The sequence below is a fragment of the Pongo abelii genome, chromosome 17 (genome assembly GCF_028885655.2).
Source record: "Pongo abelii isolate AG06213 chromosome 17, NHGRI_mPonAbe1-v2.0_pri, whole genome shotgun sequence".
Classification (NCBI taxonomy): Eukaryota; Metazoa; Chordata; class Mammalia; order Primates; family Hominidae; genus Pongo; species Pongo abelii.
Genome location: NC_072002.2, coordinates 80,923,795 through 80,947,414, shown reverse-complemented (window position 1 = coordinate 80,947,414; position 23,620 = coordinate 80,923,795). Strand labels below are relative to the sequence as shown.

Here is a 23,620-nt window from a genome sequence, read left to right as displayed (position 1 = left end):
TCATTTTACTATTGCATGTAGTATTTTATAATATTTGTATTAGTATTGTGCTATGTTTTTGTATGTGTGTATGTGTATAAAATGCCTGTATCTAATTGACATGTTACATATTATTGCATCTACCACTTTGCATCAGCTTTTACTTAGCTTTATGCCAATAGCATTTTCAAAATCTTCGTTTTCCAAATCTTAAATGTTATTTTTTGAACGAATGTTTAGCATTACCTTGTATGGATATACTAATTTTATATAATCATTTTCAAACTGATGCACATTTACTTCATTTCCAAGTTGCATAATATTTAAGGTGTTGCCATAAGAACATAAGTACTCACTTTTCTGTGGGTGTATCTAGTTAGTCATAGAATGATTATTATAAATTAATGTATAAAAATGAATATGTGGCCGGGTGCGCTGGCTCACACCTCTAATCCCAGCACTTTGGGAGGGTTAGGTGGGAGGATCACCTGAGGTCAGAAGTTTGAGACCAGCCTGACCAACATGGAGAAACCCCATATCTACTAAAATACTACCAAAACCCCGTATCTACTAAATCTACTAAAAATACAAAATTAGCCAGGCACGGTGGTGCAGGCCTGCAATCCCAGCTACTCGGGAGGCTGAGGCAAGAGAATCGCTTGAACCTGGGTGGCAGAGGTTGTAGTGAGCCAAGATCGCACCATTGCACTCCAGCCTGGGCAACAAGAGTGAAACTCCATCTCAATGAATAAATAAATAAATAAATAAATAAATAAATAAATAAATAAAATAAATATGTATCAGGTTCTTGATACATATTTTTCAAGAAACATAATAGCAGTTTTCACTCTCACTTAAAAATATGAAAATTAGCATCTAAATTTCATTTTAATGAATATTTGCCAGTTCGCTTGGAAATCAGATAATCCTCAGGGCAAAAATTGTGTGGTATGTATTTCAATTATCTCAACCAAATTGTCTGTCTCCACCTCTCCCATCAGGCAGTGACCACAAAGTTCATGCAGTCATGCGGCAAGCAGATAAATTATAATGGTATCGACATGCATTTAAAAAAAGCAACACCAAGTACCACAACCTAACTTATCCCATAGATATACGTTAAGATAAAAAAATTTTAAGATTCAATTTACTTTATATGAGTTAACTATAGGAAAATATTATAACAAGCTCTAGGGACATATATTATGCAGTAAACCCTTAAAGATAATTCTATTTTGAATTGGTTAAATGTGGTAACTAAAAATATTCTATTAAAAATATCATACTTAAGCAGCCTATGGAAAGAAAAAATTTAAAAATAAACATTGACAAAGACAGTTTGGCTGCTCAAATACAAGACAAAAAATTAGGCTGATACATTCAGGCATTCCGTACACCAATATTTGCTGAATATCAGATCCTATAAGAGAACTACTGGGTACATACTAGGTACCAGGTTCTGTGTAAGACTTGGGATAATTGTAAATGTACACATAGGCTTCATAGTCTCATGCCACAATCTAATGGGGGATGGAGATAATAAATAAAAAATGCATAACAATTATATAACAATGGTGATATCTATTATAAAGAACAAGTCAAAATAAGTACAGTGTGTTATATGAAGGTTTAACAGAAAAAGTTTGATCTTAACATGAGAGGTTAGGAAAGTAAAATTTACACTGAATGCTGAAAGCTGCTTAAGAGTTAGGCACAGAGGAAGGCAGGGACTTCTCAAGAACCAGAGACAATCTATGTAAGAATTTGAATCAGAAAGGACCTTGATGTATTTGGAAAACTGAAACAAAGTGCACTACTCAATGTAGTGAGTTAGAAATATAAGAGGTAAAAATGTATCTCGAGAGCAAGGATTTCAATCACAGAAGTCCTTAAAGGCCATGTTGAGAAATTAAGAGTTGATCTTTAACAAAAAAAAGGAGCCTGTTCAGAAATGTACTTTAAAAAATTAAAGAAAGAAAACCTATGGAATCTGATGGAAATTTCACAGAAAGGATGCAGAACTAAACGAATATCTTTTAAAATTCTGAACTCCATACAGCATGTATAACAGTTTTTACTTCACTCAGTAACAATGGTAAATATATTCCTCCAAATAAACAATGTTTGTATCATTTAAGAGAAATACTGTATATTAAAAAATGGCTAGGAGAAGGCAGACCCTCCTACAGATACAGGAACCAATAATCTTCATCACTCAGACACATTTTTTAAATTAAATTTTTGTTTCTGTGAAATTCCAAAATTTTTCACATTATTTTGAGACTCTAATTATTAACCTAAACATCAAACCATAACATAGCAAATATCTACATGACTCTGTGATATATTTCATATATACAAAAAGATACAACCATTGCACGACAAATAGGACTTCTGCCTCCAGTTGGATTGTAGAAGTTGATGACAAAACACTCTAGCAATTAACAAAATCAGATAAACTAAAAATTTTTTTTAAGTGTCGGAGAGTTGTAGTTACAATGGAACTTTAAGGATCTGCAGTATAAAGGACAAGCCTAGGTGAGAAAAAGATGGGGTGCAGGGCCTACTTTCCTCCTTGAGGATCCCTAAAGGAGCCTTAGCAGGGACAGAATTAGAGCACAGGTCATGGGCAGAGGACTCAGATGAGTAATTAAAACCAAGAAGACGTGGAGTACAGTTATCATTTGTCTATTTATTCCCTCTGTTCCCCAAATCTTAGACTTTACTTATTTTTTATTTCAGAGAAAATCTCAACTATTATCTATGCACATGTTGGCTTTCCTCCTAATTTTTTTGTTATCTTCTGATTCTCCAATTAGATAATTAGATATTTCTCTTTTTAACACATTTTCACTAAAACTCTTCCATAATTTATTTTCCTAGTGGCCAACTAAATATCTGTTGACTGACTGGTTGGTTCACGTCCATATGATCCAAAACTCTAGGTCAGACAAAAAACAGTGTCCTCGTTGAATATGAATTAGTGGAATTGTATGGAATTTAAAGAAGCTTTAATGAAACTGTTAGAAAAAGAGACTGTTTTTGACAAACCAGAAGCAAGTAACCTGTTTCACAATTACTGGGCACTATTCGATTGGAAAACTATTAATAAGTTTTGGAAATTTTTACAGTTACCCCTTATAAATGCTATCATAAATGGTTTAAAGACTATATTCTTAAAGAAAACATTCTTCAAAAATTGCTAAGAAATAGGTTGACCTGCAATTTAGATACTTATGTCAATATCAACTTTTTATCTGGTGTGCTGTATCGAACTCTTAGTTATTTGACAAAGAATTTTATATGACAAATGATTATCAAGTGATATTACATGGTTCTTTTTGTTAATATTACCCAGGCGTTTTACTAATTCAGAAACTTTTCACACAATTCAATTATATAAAATATTGGATTAAAAATTTGTGTACAATTTTAGGTTAATAAACAACAAAACCAGTGCTGCATATTGTTTTCATTTTCAAAACGGTAATTAGAACATGACTATGTATGTAAATTACAGATTAATTAAATTTCACAAGGGTTAATTTTATGCTCATAATACTTTATTTAAGTGCTTTGCCACACTCAGTAGCTCATACCTATAATCCCAGCACTTTAGGAGGCAGAGGTAGGAGGACTGCTTGAGCACAAGAGGTTGAGGCTGCAGTGAGCCATGATCATACCACTGCACTCCAGCCCGGAAAACAGAGGAAGGCCCTGTCTGGAATAAATAAATAAATGTTTGATATAATAGTAATAATAATTCACAATATATAACAGAACAAATTTAAATTAAAATATAAAAATTTATCAATTGAATATCAATCCCAGTAAAACGAAAGACTTTAAAATTTGCCTGCAAATTAATCTGAAGTTATTATTTTGTTTATAAACACTAAGGAACCTAAAACATACTAATATTATACATATATATATTCAATGATAAATAAGAACCAAAATAACTTCAAAATATTAAAAGACCCAAGGTAAAAGAAATTAATTTTTATAAGATGTTGCTGAGAATTTTTCAATCATTTATTCAAGAATTCTTTAATCATTTTGGTTAGTTCAGAAGCAAACAGCAATATAATAAATTTTTGTTTTAGAGTCAGAGAATCATGGATTAAAATCTCAGCTTTTAAAATCTACCATATCTTTTATCCCATAAGTGCAATTTAATTTATCTGAGTCTCAGTTTCTCATTTATTCATGAGAATGAATAAATAAAATGAAAAGGACAAATATTAATCTCCTATGCATGTGTAAAAATCAATTACATTCATTTTTATGAAGTATCCAACAGTAAGTTCAACCTGTGGTGAACACTGAGAAATATTTTCATTTGAACCAATAAACATTTTATCATGGTTCGCAAAGTTATTCACATATTTTTAAAAAATCTCAGAAGTTCTAAACGTAGCAAGAATTAAACCTAAGTGAGCTGGCAGAACCTTTCGCTGAAAACACAGGTGGCAGAGGAGTAATTAACATCAACAACTTGTGTTTCTCCAGATTGTAAAGCTGAAGGATTACTTACATGTACATTGGTATGAAAATAACTTGGTTTACAATAGTGAAATAAAGGAAAGCAAAATATGGCTCAGAAGAAAAGGACAGTCTCTGTATTAAATGGTGTTGAGAAAACTGGATATCCACATACAAAATAATTAAATGAGACTCTTATCTTACACTATACACAAAATTCAACATTATATGGATTAAAGACCTAAATATAGACCTGAAACCATAAAACTCTCAGAAGAAAACATGGGTGGAAAGCTCCTTGGTATTGGCGTTGGCAACGATTTTTTTCGGATGACACACCACACCAAAAGCTCAGGCAACAAGAGCAAAAATAAGCAAGTAGGATAAAGTCAAACTAAATATCTCTGCACAACAAAGAAAACAATCCAAAAAAAGGAGCATAAGGACTGATAGAAAACATTTCTGAACCAAATATCTCATTAATCAAGGGACTAAGTATAAAAATATATAAGGAACTCACACAACTCAATAGCAAAAAGGAAAAACAAGCAAGCAAACATTCAAAAATGGGCAAAGATCTGAATAGACATATTTCCAAAGATGTCATACAAATGACCAACAGGTATGTTTAAAAAATGCTCAACTTTATCAATCATCAGAAAAATACAAATCATAACCACCATGAAATATCACATCACATCTATTAGAATGGCTGTTATCAAAAAGACAAGAGATAATATGTAGTCAGCGAGGGTGTTGAGAAAGGGACTCCTTATATGCTGTGGATAGAAATGTAAATTATGTCATTATGAAAAACTGTATGGCAGTTCCTCACACAATCAAAAATAGAACTACCATATGACCCAGCAACCCCTCTGCTGGATATATACCCAAAGGAAATGAAACCAGCACTCTGTAGAGATCTCTACAGCCCCATGCTCATTCTAACATCATTCACGATAGCCAAGGTACAGAACTAACCTGCATGTTCATTGATGAATGAGGAAATAAAGAAATTGTGGTACATATATATCACGAAGCATTATTCAGCTTTACAAAGGAAAAAAATACTACCATTTATGACAACATAGATGAAACTGATAGACATTATGCTAAGTGAAATAGGTCAGACACAGAAAGAAAAATACTGCATGATCTCACTCATATTTGGAGTGAAATACTGCATGATCTCATTCATATTAAAAATAAGCTGAATACACAGAAATAGAGAATAAAATAGATAGAGCAGTGGTATAACCAGAAGCAGGGAGAAGAAGGAAATGAGGAGAAGTAGGTCAAAATGTGTAAGTTTGCAATTATATAGATGAGTAAATTGAGAGACCTAATGTACTGCATGAGGACTGCAACTTAATAATATTGTGCAGCATAATGAAAATTTGCTGAGTGTAGACCTTGAGTCCCATTTCCTCAAAAGAGAAAGTAAAGTTAACTATGGAAGGTGAGGAATTTGCTGACTAATTTGCTTGACTAATTATTTCACTATGTACACGTATACCAAAACATTATTCTATATACCTTTTATACATGCAATAAAATAAATAATAAAAATGTAGTAAATCCAAATTTGAATGTACCATGCATATAAAATACACAATGCACCTTGAAGAATTAGTATGAAAAAGAATGCAAAGCAACTCATTACATTTATAATACAAATTTCATGTTAATAAATTAATATTTCAAATATATTCAGTTAAATATAACATGTCTCTCTCTCTAACTTTGCCATTTCCAGAAAGTTACATAAATGGAATCATCCAGTATATGATCTCTTGGGACTGATTTTTTTTCACTCAGCACAATACCATTGAGATACATCCATGTTGTGCTTATCATTAGTTTATTCCTTTTTATTGCCGAGTCTGTTCAACATCGATCTATTGTAAGATATTTTGGTTTTTTTGTTAGTTTGTTTGTTTTTCTTGAGATGGAGTCTAGTTCTGTCTCCCACGATGGAGTGCAGTGGCGTGATCTTGGCTCACTGCAACCTCCGCCTCCCGGGTTCAAGCTTTTCTCCTGCCTCAGCCTCCTGAATAGCTGGGATTACAGGCACACACCACTACGCCCAGCTGATTTTTGTATTTGTAGTAGAGATGGGGTTTCACCATCTTGGACAGGCTGGTCTCGAACTCCTGACCTCGTGATCCGCCCAGCTCAGCCTCCCAAAGTGCTGGGATTACAGGAGTGAGCCACCGTGCCAAGCCGAATTTTGCCTCTTATAAATAAAGCTACATATGAGCTATCAAAGAAAGAAGAAGAAAATGCACAAACTATCCACTTTAAAATTTAAATGACAAAATATCTAAGCCAACAACAGAGCTCGGTACTTAGACAAATACACGTGGTAATCTAGGTCTACAGTGCTTTCTAATTCTGGCTCAGTCCTACTCTCAGTAAGTTCCATGGCTGGCTTTGTGAGAAAGGGGGCCGGTCTATGGCACACTGTATTTTCCTTTCTTTTTTTAACCTCTTTTGTTATTCAACTGGCACAACCCTGTTCTTTCTCCTTAATTTTATTTCATGAACGCTCAACTTCTCATGCTTTGACCCAAAATTTAAATCTCTCTAGTGGCTTTTAAAAAACTCTTATTTTCCGTTTCCTTTTACTTCATATTGGAATAGAATGGTTCCTAGAGGAATGGGTGAATTAATCAGCAAACGGTCAGCAGGTGAATGTTAAACAGACTCAGAAATACTAAAAAGGTATAAATTAGTGATAAGCACAACATGGTCCCTAGGGGACAATCTGAACCAATGTCTTATCTTCAGTTTACTCTTTGAAGAATAAATGTTTTTTAGCATTTAACTTTCTATTCTAAACTATATATTCTATTTTTTTAAAAAGCTACTAAATTTTATAAAATTCCATCAGTATTACATAATTTTCTTTTTCAAATCTTAAGAACTAGATAAAATCCTTTATTTGAAAAAAAAAGTATGTACTATGAAGATTGTTATAGAAAGTCACAAATATTTCTGGAAAATCCTGTATGAAACACATAATGATGCAAAAGGATAGATTATTGATTGACTTATTTCTATTGGAACTGTATTTAGATTCAACATGCTTAATAAAAACACTAAATTTATGTAAACAGAATTTCAGGAGCATATGACAGTAAATGCCATAAAGAGTATTACTAAAAGCATTATTTTAATAGCCAGATTATTATTCTGGTATGTATATTTGAAAAACATAATATTAATTGGAAACTGCTCCTATCAAAAGATTAGGAGCATAAAAGGCCAATTCACTTTTGTCAATGGCTTTCCCTGGATTATCTAGAAAGAAAGCATGAGATAGGGATACAGATGAATGTGATTTACTCAAGTGTGAAAAGTTGTGCTTTTCAAAAATATCCACAATGGTATGTCCAGTCTCATATGTTCTTTTTGAACCTTCCCACATCTCCTCTCAAGAGTTGAAGTCAGCTTTTCTTTCCCTTGAGCCTGGGTGGGCTGGTTACTGCTCCAAACAAGAGAATATAGCAGTGGAGATGCTATGTGATTTCTGAGGCTACACCATGAGAAGGATAGAGCTTCTGCTTAAACACTGTTTTGTGAATAATGTCTCAGGGTGTATAGTTAATGTGTAAGAACTCTGTTTACCCTGAAGTTACCATTCTGGAGGAATTGTGTGGAGAGATTATGGAAAGTGATAGACTCCAAGGAATATGTCAGTTCCAGTTTGTAGTGTCAGTATGAATTGGTCTTCAAATGATTTCAGCCAAACAAATCTCTAGTGAGTAGAACAGATAAAAGCTGTGCCCACCAACCTCTGCCCAAATTTCAATGTGTGAGTAAAATAAGTGTCACTGTCTTAAAGCCACTCAGTCTGAGGGTGGTTTTAACACAGTATTGAAGCAAGAAGCTGAAAGGAAGTGAGAGAACTGGAAATGGTTGAGCAAGAATGTAATCTCAGGACTTTGCCTGCCCGTTAGCTGACCCAAATGGTGTGATGACTCAAGTATAAATTGCACTGCAAAGTTTTCACAGATGGAGGTAAAGAAGCTAGCCTTTGTACCCCTATAAGGGTTAGTCATTGGCAGCAGGGTACCAAATATAAAAGATCTCTCTGATGAGGTAGCTTTAGTTGGTAAAGGGAAATAGTTTGTAGAGGGTTTTTGTGAGCTATTAGTAACCCATACTCACAGCAGCTAGGGGACCTGGGTGAGTCACCAAAAGCGTGTGTTACCCCCAAGAGCACAAAATTGAGATAAATAAAAATGAGTCTAAGTGATAGCTGTTTGAGAGCTATCTCTGAAATAAAATATCAACATGTGGCGTCATGGCATAGTGAAGAGAGTATAGGGTTACAAGACGAACAGTTGAAATTTGACTCTACAATTAAACTTAAGTAATCCACACAAGCTTTTCTTTCCTCATTCATTAAACATATATTAAACATCAAAATCTGCCCAAGAATTTCCATCTGAGATCCAGCTTATATATTCACATACTTATTTGGCATAACTACTTGAGAAGATTTATTTTCAAACTGAAAATGCTCAAAAACATAGAATTTAAGGTTCTCCACGAAAACCCAATCCTCTCCAGTTGTTCTTTATTTCCAGTTGTACAAGTCAGAAATGTAAGAGATATTCTTGATTTCCTTTATCCCCTCACCCTCTATTTCGCCAAGTCTTGCCTTAACTATCTCTCAAAATCATTCTTCTCTTTATTTCTCTACGACTACAATCTAAATCCCAACTTTCGATCTCTTATCTGAAATATTGTAACAGCTTCTTAAATTGCTTCCTAGTTTTCCACCTAGGTGCTTTCACATCTGATCATATTTCCTTTTTATTTTCTTTTTTATTTTTGGGAAAGGGTTTCACTCTCTCAGGCTGTAGTGCAGTGGTTCAATCATAGCTCACTGGAGCCTCAATTCCTGGGCTCAAGTGATACTCCTGCTTTAGCCTCCGGAGTAGTTGGAACTGCAGATGCATGCCATCAGGTCCAGCTCATTTTTAAAAATATTTTGTCAGATGAGTAGGTTGCGAAAATTTTCTCCCATTTTGTAGGTTGCCTGTTCACTCTGATGGTAGTTTCCTTTGCTGTGCAGAAGCTCTTTAGTTTAATTAGATCCCATTTGTCAATTTTGGCTTTTGTTGCCATTGCTTTTGGTGTTTTAGACATGAAGTCCTTGCCCATGCCTATGTCCTGAATGGTAATGCCTAGGTTTTCTTCTAGGGTTTTTATGGTTTTAGGTCTAACATTTAAGTCTTTAATCCATCTTGAATTGATGTGGCACATATACACCATGGAATACTATGCAGCCATAAAAAATGATGAGTTCATGTCCTTTGTAGGGACATGGATGAAACTGGAAATCATCATTCTCAGTAAACTATCGCAAGAACAAAAAACCAAACACCGCATATTCTCACTCATAGGTGGGAATTGAACAATGAGAACACGCGGACACAGGAAGGGGAACATCACACTTCGGGGACTGTTGTGGGGTGGGGGGAGGGGGGAGGGATAGCATTGGGAGATATACCTAATGCTAGATGACGAGTTGGTGGGTGCAGCGCACCAGCATGGCACATGTATACATATGTAACTTACCTGCACATTGCACACATGTACCATAAAACCTAAAGTATAATAATAATAATAATAATAATAATAATAATAATAATAAAAGAAAAAAATAAAAAATAAATAAAATAAAAAAAAGAAAGGAGAAAAAAATAAAAAATAAAATAAAAATGTTTTGGTAGAGATAAGGTCTCTCTACATTTCCCAGTCTGGTGATCTTTCCTTCCTTCCTTCCTTCCTTCCTCCGTCCCTCCCTCCCTCCCTCCCTCTCTCTTTCCCTCCCTTCCTTTCTTCCTTCCTTCCTTCCTTCCTTTCTTTTTTTTTGATGGAGTTTTGCTCTGTTGCCCAGGCTGAAGTACAGCAGCACAATCTTGACTCACTGCAATTTCCAGCTCCTAGGTTCAAGCAATTCTCCTGCCTCAGCTTCCTGAGTAGCTGGTACAACAGGTGCATGTCACCACACCCATCTAATTTTTGTATTTTTAGTGGAGATGGAGTTTCACTCTGTTGGCCAGGCTGGTCTTGAACTCCTGACCTCAAGTGATCCACTCACCTCAGACTCCCACAGTGCTGAGATTACAGGCATGAGCCATTGCACCTCCAACTGGTGATCATATTTCTAGCATGCTTAAAACCATAAAAATATGCCCCCCAAATCTTCTTTGCACAAGTGTAATATTTGATATGGTCCACAACGGGAACGTGTCTCTCACATCTTGTGTCAGACCCTGCCTTCCTTTCTGTGAGCCTGCCATATATATGTCTTGCATTTTCTCCAAAATTGAAGTCTTTGCCTGGAATTTCCTTGCAAATTTACATGTTATTCATCCTTCGAGTATTGAATAAGCAGTTAATGTTCTGCCTTTTCCCTCAACATAGACTAGGTTAAATTTCAATGTAATATTTTGGCACTATATATCACTCATTTGTATTTCTTAACAAAGTTGCAACTTTAATAATCTATTTGTGTGAGTATTTGACCAATCTTTATGCCAACAGGCGGACAAAAAAATAAAAAAGAATAGAAACCAAGTTTTCTTTTGTTCCCCAATGTATCATCAGAAGTTAGCACTATTTCTGGGAAATGATAAACATCCAATAAACATTTTTCAAATGAATCAATCAATGAAAATGAGATAACATACTGTGATTTCAAAAAGTTGTATCTACAGTTAATATTGCTCTTCTTTGGAAAAATCAAGACCACTTACTTTCTGTGAACAATCATTTTATGTTCAGTAAATCCTATTAGCTACACATGCACTTATTCTCTTTTCATGTGCAAATTAAGAAAATAGAATACAAATGCTTTCCAATGTGGGTTTATTCTCTTTCAGATACCTATTTAAATGGTTTGTCATCTTGAATTCTAGCAACATTGCACATTTATATTTGAAAGTACTTAGTGATGTCAGAAAAAATTATCAAGTAATCTGTAAAAGTATGTAATTACTTTGTGCTGACATGGCACTTGTAAAGTAATTGCTTGAGGGGCTGAATACTTAAGCACACATAAAAAATGAAATTACATAATTCTGGGCCAAAAAGAAAAAAGACACGAAGGCTATTTGTTCCATAACAAAACTAATAACGTTATAAGAGGAAAAAAGAGGAGTGATATAGATAAGATAATGAAAAGAAGAGAAAAAACAGCATGTGTGTGTTTGATTTTAGAACTTGTCAATATTGGACTGCTACACTAGACTGGTTTTCTCTCTCTCTTCCCTACCTCTCTAATAAAATAGGGATATTTAAAATAAAAGTGGAAATGTAATCTTCCTAGTTACTGTTTAAATATGTATAAATATGACATACAACATTATTTTCATACAATATATTTTGAAAAATCAAAATGTTATAAAATGAAAAAAACAGACATATAACTGCATAATTTGGTAACTTTCTAAATAGTCTAGAAGAATTTGACCTGGTTTGAGTGTTAGTTCAAGTGAGCAACTATAAACGGCTCATTAACATTAGAATCCAGGAATGACACTGCCCATTCATCAGAGAATATGTGATTAGGCAGCACGGTCTTAGTCTAGAGCCTCATCTTTTCTAATTTTGAAAGGCAGTGGGTGTATCTCATTTCTTCATATTAAATGTCTATGATGCTTGTTTAGATTAGGAAGCATTAATATTTCCTCAACAAATGAAAATAGATGGCAAGCCAGCATCTTTTAAAAAATAAAAGTATTTGAATTTTAAGGGGGAATACTGTTCACTTTGCTTAAATACATTTATATATCTGTCTAATTTGTCAATGCTTAAATCTTAAATCAGTCATTAATCCAATCTGATTTTGGCCTAAAGGTAATAAGCACAATTGAATTTCATTTTGCTAAACTAGATGATAGAAGGTAAATAACTTTCTCTTCTTTGATGTTAATCTGCATTTCAGTAATGGTTATGATTGTTCCCATATATCATGTAATCTCTGTAAATTGGTACTTTGTAGCTCAGGAAAGAATACATTTTAGAGGCTCCAACCTGGCTATACAGCTACATTAAAAATAATGTGCCAGAAGAAATCCTGTGACAGCAAGTTACGCCCACATCCCAGTGCATTCAATATTATAAAATATAAAAGTTAAATATTAAGTGAAACCATCTATTAGTTGAAGTTCTTCAGAGAAACAGAATGAAGTGTGTGTGTGTGTGCGCGTGTGTGTGTGTGTGTATGTGTAGGCTGGGAAGTAAAAAATCTTCAAGATGAGCCAGCAGGTCATTTATCAATTAAATGAATCCATTGCTAGTCAATATCTTTATTACAGATCCTTGACAAGTAGATATATGGAATACAAAATTATATAAATATAAAAGCCAACTGCTTAGTCGAATAACTTTCTTGCTAGAGATGTCCACCACTGACTATAAAATTTAAGAAGTTTTTTTAATGAGTCCTGGGTAGAGAGTAAACTATAAAAGAGTGAGCGAAATGACTTCCAAGGAATAACATTAAAAATACGTATCAATGCAAACATATTTAGCATCTGTTATTTATACTTTGTGTTTTAAGGTTTTAAAATTTAAAATATATGTAGACTGGCTGAAGTCTTTTCTGAACTCACTCCTCTCTAGAAGTTCCATGCTAGAATGACCACCATCATGTTTGACTGGATTATTTGAATTTCTTTTATTTTATAATCAGTTACATTTATTCTTAAATAAGATCTTGTTTTGATTTATGCAGGTTACATTCTCTCATTAGAACACCATCCATAGTTATATAACTGAAGAGACTGGACATCGTATAAAAAGATATATAGGAAAGATATCTATTAGTCTCACAATTTAAAAACGTAGGCTAGTTTTCACAATTACTGTTAAATAACTTTGTTGCTACATGTAGAGTTCGTAGACTACATTGCTACCACCTGTGCAGAAATACTACACTGAGCCATTGGTAAGTATTGTAAATAGAAAATAAATGTGAATATTTCATGGTTCCTGAATAAAAACGGGAATACTCATTGATCCCCATGATAAAACTACAAAACAAATAAATTATAGAGAAAAAGTAGACTCAGACTCTAACAAAATTAATATAATAATTCCCTTAATTATTTTTGAATTTTATTTTCAATCATGGGCATTCAAGCTAGAAACTAGAAGAAAATAAAAGGACTGGCCTGGCATGGTGGCTCATGCCTGTAATCCCAGCACTTTTGGAGGTGGAGGCGGGTGGATCACTTGAGGTCAGGAGTTCAAGACCAGCCTGGCCAACATGGAGAAACCCTGTCTCTACTAAACATATAAAGATTAGCTGGGCATGGTGGTGTGCATCTGTAATCCCATCTACTCAGGAGACTGAGGCAGGAGAGTTGCTTGAACCTAGCAGGTGGAGGTACCAGTGAGCCAAGATCATCCCACTGCACACCAGCCTGGGTAACAGAGCGAGTTTCCATCTCAATAATAATAATAATAATAATAATGATAAATAAGGGGAAATAAGAATGACTAGTAGAAAATGGAGAAAATATGTAAATCAAAGTAAGACAAGTAAAAACATAGTAAAAGAGTTGTAATTGTGTTCATTCACGTATTGAAAAATATTTAAAGCACTAACATTTTTATTTCAATATAATTACTGAACAAAAGCTAGAACTAAAAAACTAGGAATTTTCTTTTTTCTTCTTGTGGTATTATTACAATAAATCTGTCTTACCAGATCAATTGATTTTGTTTAATTTAAAAATTATAATCCTTAAACTCATATAAAACCTAGATTTTTTTCAACTATCATAATTTCCTGTAGTTATCATACAATCTCCAATTATAAAACATCTTCTGAAAATGATGTGGGATCATCTCCTAGAGAGGAGTAATGGTGTCGTAACATAGTTTATGGTGTGTAATGCTATGATATTGTACAAAGAGAGAAAACATACACTACACCAGACAACCTTGGTTTAAATTTCCATGTTGCTGTTTTCTTATTGTTATGTATTTGGGCAAATTACTTAGTCTCTCTGTGCCTTAGATTCCTCATCTGTAATATGGGAGTAAAAATAATACCTGGTAATGTGAGAATAAAATTAGTTAATACATAAGGAGACCTTAAAGTAGTGCCTGACACAAAGTAAGCTCTAGAAAGTAGAAGCTATGAATATTTTAAGAAGTAGTATCACAAATATTTTTGGTATGCTTTTCACAAGTAAGCACACATTTTTCAGGACAGCACTGAGGTTCTCCCCCAGTGTAGCCCAGTCTAATCTTTTAGAAATGTTTATTTTATATATATGACTGTAAGCCATTGTTTTGTGGCTTTTTATATTAATACACTTTTATATTGCCACCAAATTTTTAAATTGGAGTTTAGAATTTGAAATCCCTACAGGAATTTGCTACCTAGGCTTAAAATATTTCTAAATTGTCACCTTGTTATCAATACCACCTTGTTATTTTGAAAACATGGTTAATAACACTGACTAATTTCATGAAGTCACTAGCTTATTTTGGGAAAAATCTTTAATAACAGGGATACATAAGTTTTGTTGCTGAACTGAACTCACACAATGTACATGCTTAGCTCCCATATCTCATACCTCATGAAACATGAATGACAGACACATGCATGTAGAACCTAACCCTTCCATTTACCCTGACACTTCCATTTACAGAGAGAAGTTTTGCTCATACAGGTTGGACCTCATTCTGCATGATAGAGCAGGACTGTAAAAACAACCGTGCAAGCTGAAACTGTGCAAAGTGATCTTAAAAAGCAAAGGTGAATATACAATTGATTGTTCAGACACCTTTAGCCATTTTGACAAAACATTAAAAATTCTCATGTTGTTGGTTATGAATGCATGGGAAAATTTAAAAAAATTAAATTTTATTTCACAAACTGAAATTTAAAATATTAGAAACATAGACAACAAGAATATTGTATTCTTCATAAAATTTTATCAAGACTAGGTGAAAAGTTCTTGCTTCCTTCTTAGCATGTCACTTATATTAAGGAGAGAAATAACTGAATAATTTAAATAGTTGTAAGGTTCGATTTTGTGTATTTTAGCTTGTTAGTTTTACATCTTTTGTTATTCTTTTAGTGGTTGCACTACAGAGTGCAACATACCTCCTTGATTTATTATGTAATATATATGTATATTGTATGTATGTACATATACGCATATATAATATACATTGTATGCTGTATGCATGTACGTATACACATATATAATATACATATGTATGCCGTATGCATGTACGTATACGCATATATAATATACATATGTATAATATGCATACACGTATATGCATATATAATATACATATGTATATTATATGTATATACGTATATATAAAATATATTACATATGTAATATATATATTACATATATTACATGTATTACATCTATAGTATATATTATGTATATATTATGTGTATAATATATATTACATATATGTTATTATATATGTTATATATGTAATATAATGTAATTCTATTAGCATTTTTCAGACAATGCAAGAATTTTAGAGCACTTTATTTACATCCCTCTTAGGAATAAAACAAACTCAGGCAATTTTTCATATTTAATGTCCAGCATTCAAGTATTACGTATCTTACCAGGAAATAAGACTGCAGGACTAAAAACAGAGAAAAAACAGACCATATAACATATCCATAGTAGGTTCAGATATCAGAATTATCAGGCAAAGATCTTAAAATGTATATGGCTGATATATGCCAGAAATCAGATGATATGATAAAGAAATACATTAGCTTCTATGCTATGAAAAGTATCAAAAGGAAATTCTAAATCTGAGTAACAATAAATTAAACTTGGAGCTGAAAAGATGGATCTAAGCTTTTTTAAATAGAAAAAACAAATTTATAAATTGGAACATCAGCGTCATTCTAGGTTTATTCCAGCAATACCAGTTTACATTACCATTTTAAAATAAATTACTATAATTTGCCATATTAACAGAATAAAGGAAAAATGTGCATTTCAATAGATAAAAAATTCAATATCCAGATATTTATTTTTTAATTAAAATTATAGCAAATTAAGAATGGAATAAAACATATTCAATCTGATAAAAAATGTATGTGGGAAATAAAATTACAACATGACAATTCAGTTGTGCTTTGCTTCCAACTCTATCTGGCAAAACTATGTGGGTTAGCACCCAAGTATGCTCTTTTTTCTCCCTGTAATTATAATAAAAGCTTAATTAATATGAGTAGCTTTTGCTGCAATCCCAAACACTCCATCTGGTGGCTATTTGATAGAAAATTGTGAGAACAAAAGCACACAGTTTATCTTATATATGAAGTCCTATGTTGACCCTCAGTTTGCCACACATCCTGTCTTTCTTATCAAACATCCTGTCTTTCTTTCACACCTAAGAGGTAGGTGTAAAATATGTGAGTTATCATCAACCTAAGTGAAAACAAAGAATCTGTCTATGAAATCGAGAAAGATCTTTTTTGGAGTTTTTCCAATAGATTGCCTGTATAGTAGTCCACCTTATCTCTGGGGAATAGGTTTAAGGTCCCCCAGTCAATGTCTGAAACTGCAGATAGTACTGAACCTTATATGTGTTGTGATTTTTTCCTATACATATACACCTAATATAAATTTCAATTTGTAAATTAGACACAGTAAGAGATTAACAACTAATAATAAAATAGAACAATATAACTACATACTGTAATAAAAGTTATGTAAATATTATCTCTTTTACTCTCTCAAAATATCTTACTCTACTATTGTGTTGTGCCATCCATATTGTCACAAATGAGATAATTTTTCTCTTTCTAAGGCTGTATAGTATTCCATTGGGCATTTATACCATATTTTCTTTATCTGTTCATCCATTGATGGACACTTAGATTGCTTCCATATCTTGGATATTGTGAATAAAGCTAAAATAAACATTGGAGTGCAGCTCTCTCTTTAAAAACTAAAAATAGAATTACCATATGATCCAGCAATGCCATCTCTGTGTATATATCCAAAGGAATTAAAATTGGTAAGTTAAAGAGATATCTGCACTTCCATGTTTATTTCATCATCATTCACTATAGCCAACATATGAAAAGATGACTTTCTTAAGGAAGACATAAATATAAAATTTAAAAAGTAAAACAATGCTTCATTTGAGTACATCCAAATGTAAAAACTTTCTGTGTAAACAAAGAAATAAAAACAAAATTATAAGAACAAACTATTTATTGCACAAAGCATTAACGGCTATGAATATTTAAAGAATGCCTAGAAATCAATGAGGAAAATGCAAACAACTAAATAAGAAACTTGGCAAAGAACAGTGTAAACAATTCACATACACACAAAGTGAATGGGGAAAAAATTCCCCGTTAACCAGAGTAAATCAAATGGAAACAATAAAATCTCATTTCTTTCTCATCACTCTGGTTAAAATTCCAAAGTCTAACAATAATATATAATGAAGATTTGGAGAAATGGGCACTCACAAACACTGATAGTGAAAGTACAATGGAACAGCCACCTTGGAAAGCAATTGGCGCTATACAGCATAGTTGAAGATACATATACACTGGTAACTGAAAATACTGTGTTTCTCTTTGGAAAAATTGCATAACGTTTTATCTTAGTTTCCTAATTTCAAAACAAATAATACTAGCATGTATTATACAAATGTTATAGGAATAAAATGACTAACCAAATGCAAAGCGCTCAAAATCTGATACTATTATTTTTATTATTATAATTAGTATAAACTAGGAGACACTAACACACAGGCATATGGAGACATTTACAAGTGAGCATTGCAGCACTGCCAGCAAAACAAGTGAGTATAATCTAATTACTCATCAATAGCATGGTGAGTAATACAAATGAGTTATAGTCTCATGCTTAAATATTCTTAGAAATAATTTTTAATAATTTTTTAAAAAATTAATACATAGCTGATAACTTCATTCAGGCTTAAATGGTATGAATTTGTTTATGATACTAATTGTTTTTACTGATAATAGGCAGAGAAATACATGTTCGATATGATACTGTGAACCGCAAAACCCAGACAAGTAAGGAGATTGATTTTATTCAGGCTACTGCAATGGAGAGAGCACCCTTCGTCCTAAGATCAGAGTGTCTCAGCTGAGTGGTTCCATATTAGATAATTATAGGGACAGAGGATAAGTTACACACTGGATGATTTACAGTTGGGATGGTTTTGTAAGTAGGGGAAGTCTCCATCACTTAGCTGGATAGGAAACGTTTTCCCTGTGTTTCGCTAGTTTAAGGGGACAAACATTTCTAAACTTAGCTAACAATTATTGGACAAAAGAATAAAAGTGGGCTGGAGGCAGAATGAGTTCAGGCAAAGGGGAAAGGTCTATGTCAGCCCTTGTTATTCATACGTTGAAAATCTTTTAAAGTAGGCAAATAATACCACAAAGTGTATACACGCACACACATGAATAAGTTCACTTATTTATGTGAACTTGTAAATGTAAGGCTGAATATTTGACGCCAAATTTATGATAGACAATGCCTCTAGGAAAAGAGAAAATGGAAAGTGTCTTGCGTTAGATATCAAAGTAAACTTCAGCTTTAACTCTGATATTTATTTAAAAATGAAACAGGAAGTATTTATGACAAAATCTTAAAGTTTTTTCCTGATCAGTGAGACTATATATGTCCCAAGAGAATTATTTTCATTTAATGTATTTTATGATTTTATGAAACTATGAAAATGATAAAGCAAAATAATAAGTGAAAATGAAAAATGGAAGTGAAAAAAATAGAACAGAAGAGATGAACAAGGGAAAGGAAAAGGGTTAGCTCAAGAGCGTGAAAACGGGGCAAGTGTTACATAGAAGAACTGGAGTATTTCTGCTGTGGTGTCATGGAGGACATTTAAGTCATTTGTGAAAGTAAAAGTGACAGAAGTCAGGTTGGAATTCATCAAGGGTTGAGTAGAATGTGAGAAAATGGAGACACAGCAAGAAATATTTGAGGAAAGAAAAGGCAGAAAGAGAAAGGCAATTAAAAATGTGTAAGGATGCCAGGCGCGGTGGCTCACGCCTGTAATCCCAGCACTTTGGGAAGCTGAGGCGGGCGGATCACGAGGTCAGGAGATCGAGACCATCCTGGCTAACACGGTGAAACCCCGTCTCTACTAAAAATACAAAAAATTAGCCGGGCGTGGTGGTGGGCGCCTGTAGTCCCAGCTACTCGGGAGGCTGAGGCAGCAGAATGGCGTGAACCCGGAGGCGGAGCTTGCAGTGAGCAGAGATGGCGCCACTGTACTCCAGCCTGGGCGACAGAGCGAGACTCCGCCTCAAAAAAAAAGAAAAAAAAAGTGTAAGGATGCAAGGAGCAAGGGATAACTTCTTGTTTTGTTTGGCTTTTGTATTATTTTCACGATGAGAAAAAATAAAGCAGCCTTTCTCCATCCTGGCTACATATTAGAACCACCTGGTGATTTTAAAAATAGCTGGTGCCCTGTCTTATTCTGTTCAGTCTACCATAAGAAAATACCACAGACTGGGAAGTTTAAACAACAGACATTTATTTCTCACAGTTTTGGAGCTGGGAAGTTCCAGATCCAGGTGTCGGCCAATTCAGGTTCCTGGTGAGAGCTTGGTTCCCAGCTGGAGATGGATGGCTGTTAAAGATGTCATTTATGACACTGGTTAAGATTGTAAGAACATGTGGGGTGGAGACTTACAGGCAAGGGGTAGGGTGCGGTCAGTGGATGGAAAATTATGAAGCGGAAACATCAGGGATTTTATTATTATTTTTTTACCAAAACAATTATTAATTAAAAGAAAGGCAAGGTATAGTGGCTCATACCAGTAATCACAGTGCTTTGGGAGGTTAAGGGGAAAGAATTAGTAGAAGCTAGGAGTTTGAGACCAAACTAGGCAACATAGCAAGACCCCGTCTTAACAAAAAAAATTAAAAAAAATTAGCTGATTGTGGTGGTGTGCACCTGTAGTGCAAGCTACTAGGGAGGTGTGATGGTTAATACTGAGCGTCAACTTGATTGGATTGAAGGATACAAAGTATTAATCTTGAGTGTGTCTGTGAGGGTGTTGCCAGCAGAGATTAACATTTGAGTCCTTGGGCTGGGAAAGACAGATCTACCCTTCCACCCCTAATCTGGTGGGCACTATCTAATCAGCTGCCAGCAAATATAAATCAGGAAGAAAAATGTGAAAGACAGAAGCATATATATACATATATATATTATTTAGTTCTGTCCCTCTAATAGAACTCTGACTAATACAGGAGGCTAATGTGGGAGGATCACTTGAGCCCAGGAGTTTGAGGAAAAACAACAAACAAACAGAAAAAAAAAAAAAAACAAACAGAAAAAAAAAAAGAAATACATTTTTAAACTTTATTTTCTGTTAACATCTCTTCTACTTTCTTCATGGAGATCCAAGTTTCTGATCTATGTAGCATTTATCTTCTGTCTCAAATTTATTTTTCAGCTTTATTGACTTATAATTGACAAATAAATATCTTCTTTTGACACTTCTTGTAGATCAGGTCTGCTGGTGATAAATTCACTCAGTTTTTGTTTTTTGAGAGTTTCATTTCTCTTTAACTTTTCAGAGATGATTTTTGCTGAATATAGAATTCCAGGTTGATGTTTTTTTCTTTCAATACTTTGCTCTCCTCTTGCTTGAATAGTTCTTAACCAGAAATCTCTTGTGATTCTGATCATTGTTTCAGTATAGATAAGGTGTCCCACTTCACCTCTCCCACCCACCAGCTTCTTTCAGGATTTCTCTTAGATTTTATGCAGTTTGAATCTGATATTTCTAGGTAGAGACTTTTTTGTGTTTATCCTGCCTCATGCTCTCTAAGCTTCCTGGATCTATGCTTTGGTGCCTGTCATTAATTTTGGAATACTTTCAACTACAATGACTTTCATCTGCTCCATCCTCTCTTTCTTCTCATTCCAGTATTACGACTGTATGTATGTTAGACTTTTGAAATCATCTCATAGTTCTTGGATATTCTGTTCTTTTTTATTATTTTCATTCTTTTTTTTTCTCTTTGCATTTCTGTTTGGAAGTTTCTATAAACATTTCTTAAAGCTCACTGATTCTTTAGTTGGTTCTGGAGCATTTTCTGATAAACCAATCAAAGGCATTTTTTATTTTTTGTTACAGTGTGTTTGATTTCTGGCATTTCCTTTAGATTATTTCTTAGAGTTTCCTTTTTTGTGTTTATATTACTTACCTGTTCTTACATGTTTTCTACTTTTTCTATTAGAGTTCTTAATATATTAATTACAGTTATTTTAAATTCCATGTCTGATAATTCCAAAATCTGTGCTGTTTCTGAGTTTGGATTTGATTTTTGCTTTTTCTCTTAAAACTGTTAGCTTTTGTATTATAGCATACCTTTTGTGTTAAAAGGCAGACATGATGCATCAGATGATAGTAACGGGGATAAATTTGGCTTCAGGGTGAAGTTTTATGTTAATCTTGTTGAGTGTGGCTATGTTTAACATTTGTTGTAGCTGTGGGTGCCAGATGCCTCAGTTTCTTCGTTTGTTGTTTTTGCCTCCCTTATTGCCTTTGGCTTTTACTAAAAACTTCTTATGTACAATTTACAACTTTTTCAGCTATCATCCACTGTTATACTGGAGTCCTGTTTGTGTAAGACCTGTTTGTGGAGTCCTCTTTGTAAGGTGCAGGATTGGTGAAGCATCCTATAAAATTATGATTGAACCTCAGTCGTTAAATTCGTCAGAGTTCTTGGGATGTGACCTTCACAAATGTGAAGGTGTTAGTCAGAGGAAATGCCCTCTCTTACATGTAATAAGTATTTCATGCAAAATATTTTATCTTGGAGAGCATGCCTTTGTCATGGAGAAGGTGGAGGGAATATTTCACAATGATTACTCTTTTTGGCTCTTTACCATGAGAAGCTGGTGGCTGTCCTTGAAATAAAACCTTAAAAAAAGTGGGAGTCCCCTTGAGACAAGACTATGACTCATGCTATTCTATACTCAGCCTCCAACAATTTGTCAAAATTACCATTTAACTGTTCCCAGCACTTTATGGCTCATTGGATTCTGCTCCAGGTAAGTTCAACTTGGCTGTGATTCTCTGGATTTGCCTGTCTCTCCAGATTTGGGTAGGGGGTGGTTATTGTCCTATGACCTCAGTTTCAGATATATCAAAGAAAAATTATTGAATATTAGTTTTTTTCTGTCATTTTCTTATTTTATGGACATGAGTGAAGACTTCAGTTCTTACAGTTTGGATCTTTAGATGAATTCTTAATATCTCAATGACATAAACAAATTTGAGCCCCAGTTTTATTGGAAGTGGAAAGCACACCCTATTTGTGAGATTTGAGGGAAATAATGAAAATGATTTTTTTTTTTTAATTTGGCAAGGCATCTGAAACTGCAACAGTTACATGAAATGCTCTTGACAAAAAAATTCCCTCCAAGGCAGTCAGTGTTAAAACAGTCCCAGTGATTACAGAACTCTTACACTGGTTTGCTATAAAAACTAGAAAGCCATTCCTGGATCTGGGTAAATTCTCTGTTCTTCCTTTCTTTAAAATTTTTGAAAGTCCAGTCTTCAGTGCCAGTTTTATGGGCTATATTCACTTGCCTACAGTAGGCAAGTTTATTAGTTGTATGCTCTGCACTAGGCACTGTTTAAGCACTTAGGGTGAAATAGTATACAACAGAAAGAAAAATCTCTGCCCTCATGCAACCTACATTCTCATGTAAAGATAGAGAAAAATGAGAAAAATACATAAAACATAGTATTCTGGATACTAGTAAGATCTAAGAGGGAAAAAAGTAGAGATTGGAAATCTGAGGAAAGTAATTTTAGATAACATGACCAGAAAAGAGCTCTTTAAAAAGACAATGTTAGAGTAAATGCCTGAAGAAGGTAAGGGCCTCAACCATGCATAATAATTGAGGAAGAATATTGCAGGAAAAAGGAAGAGCAAATGTGAAAGCTCTGAGTTAGAGGTGTCCCAGAGTTTTAAGGACCAACAGCTAGGAAGCCAGTGTTGCTGGATTTGAGCCTAAAGGATGTAAAGTCAGAGAATAAAAGTAATATAGACAGGCGACAGGGAAATGCTGGGTAGAAGAGTGTGGT

General features: G+C 33.8%; 1 long non-coding RNA gene across 2 annotated transcripts in view; it reads left to right on the top strand.

Moving 5' to 3' along the window:
* LOC129051622 (uncharacterized) overlaps positions 1 to 23,620 on the top strand; it is a 34,912-nt gene that overhangs the window by 5,319 nt on the left and 5,973 nt on the right. Inside the window, exon 4 of one of the 2 annotated variants that reach the window (XR_010137609.1) lies at positions 15,153 to 15,259. The exons of the other annotated variant lie outside the window; for it this stretch is intronic. This is a non-coding gene — a long non-coding RNA (uncharacterized LOC129051622). The remainder of the gene's footprint in view (positions 1 to 15,152; positions 15,260 to 23,620) is intronic. 2 annotated transcript variants of the gene reach the window in all.